The following is a 1,432-nucleotide window of genomic DNA, read 5'->3' as shown; positions in this document are numbered from 1 at the left end:
CTAAAGCGGGAGGGGTTGCTCATGGCACGCAAGGGGGGAAAATGTCACACCTGTCATCAGCATAGAAAGCCGGGTTATCATGTCGCCCTGCCGCGAGCATTAGTTCAGTCTGAACATGCCCTTGAAGAAGAAAAAAATTGTTAGTTGAGCGATACGCATGCCTCGCACTGATTGGAAATCGGTTGTGCGCGCACGCTGCTTTGGCGAGAGGCAATTTTGTCACGGGGAACTTGAACATAACCACGCGATTCAGAACTGGTAGTTTGCTGGCCTTCATCGGCAGCCCCCCCCAAGATGTATAATCTAAACATTATTCCTAGAGCTGAGCGAGGCCTTCATTGTGATAGCGCTGCCACCAGCTACCCAGGAGGTCTCCCGACGGTCGAGGGTCGCCGCGATCTGTCTCGTTCCTCGTGTGATGGGGATGAGGTGAATAGTTTAACGTTGTAGCCTTTATATCATTCGACGTATCATATAGTACACGCGGGGTCACAGTCTGAGACCCGACCCGTTTCTTGTAGTTTATTCACTCCATCCATCCTCGGTCGATTTTGCCTGGATGTCGTGATCTAGTAGACAGTCGTCGTTTCCTTCCTCTTCATTTTGCTTTGGGAAATTGTGTCCCGGAACAATACCACAATTGAATGAAAGTGCATTCAGGAAAGTCTTGCTATCACTTTGTTGATCAAGTTCTCAACCCTGTCTCTTTCGTAAACGTACGTCTTATGTAAAATTGTCAAATGGGTTCCTATACCCTGGAAATGTTTCGCATCTGAACATATTTGCAAACTGACAGTGAGAAAGTGTTAAATTGCTAAACACAGTTTGTGTATAGTGTGGCCAAGCCCCGTTTGTACAGTACATCGAAAGCTCTTTGAACGAAGAGCGTATGCTTTACGGGGGAAAACACTCCAAAATCTAAAGAGTGTCTGGTATCCTGAAACAAACGGCATGATTTAGAAGAGACCTTGTCGTTATATTTGGTCACCTCCGCTTTTAAGTCCCCTGTCGGATGGTACAGTTTGCACGTACATGCACTTTCAATTCAAATGCGTAAAGGCGCTTGCACAGGAGCTATGTTGCAGTGTCACTACAGCGCAAGCCCGGTTAGCTCAGTCGGTAGAGCATGGGACTCTTAATCCCAGGGTCGTGGGTTCGAGCCCCACATCGGGCGACTTTCCCTCGTGTTTGGTTGGCGCTTCGACAAGGACGTGGAAAAAAATATTTCCTTTTTTAATAAATTGCCTTCAGGCAGCAAAAGCAATTAACGGTGACTGTTTCTCGCACAGAGCAACGAAGAGGTCTGTAGAGGGCGACATTTGGGTTATTTATCAAAGTAAGGCTGCATCCGAATCTTTTGTCTAGAGCTGGGTCTAGGTCTTCTTTCCATTGGAAATGCGTGGAGACGCGTAGACAATAGACCTAGCCGTAG

At 47.3% G+C, this 1,432-nt stretch overlaps 1 non-coding gene across 1 annotated transcript; it reads left to right on the top strand.

The window, feature by feature from the left end:
• The first annotated feature begins 1,101 nt into the window (after positions 1 to 1,101).
• Positions 1,102 to 1,174, top strand: Trnak-cuu (transfer RNA lysine (anticodon CUU)). The gene has a single exon. It is a non-coding gene; the product is annotated as a tRNA-Lys (tRNA).
• Positions 1,175 to 1,432: the final 258 nt, after the last annotated feature.

This window comes from Acanthaster planci, linkage group LG17 (genome assembly GCF_054643075.1).
Source record: "Acanthaster planci isolate LZ-2023a linkage group LG17, COTS_SCS, whole genome shotgun sequence".
NCBI classification, from domain to species: domain Eukaryota; kingdom Metazoa; phylum Echinodermata; class Asteroidea; order Valvatida; family Acanthasteridae; genus Acanthaster; species Acanthaster planci.
The sequence above is the reverse complement of the archived record's forward strand: the minus strand, read 5'-3'. Positions and strand labels throughout refer to the sequence as shown.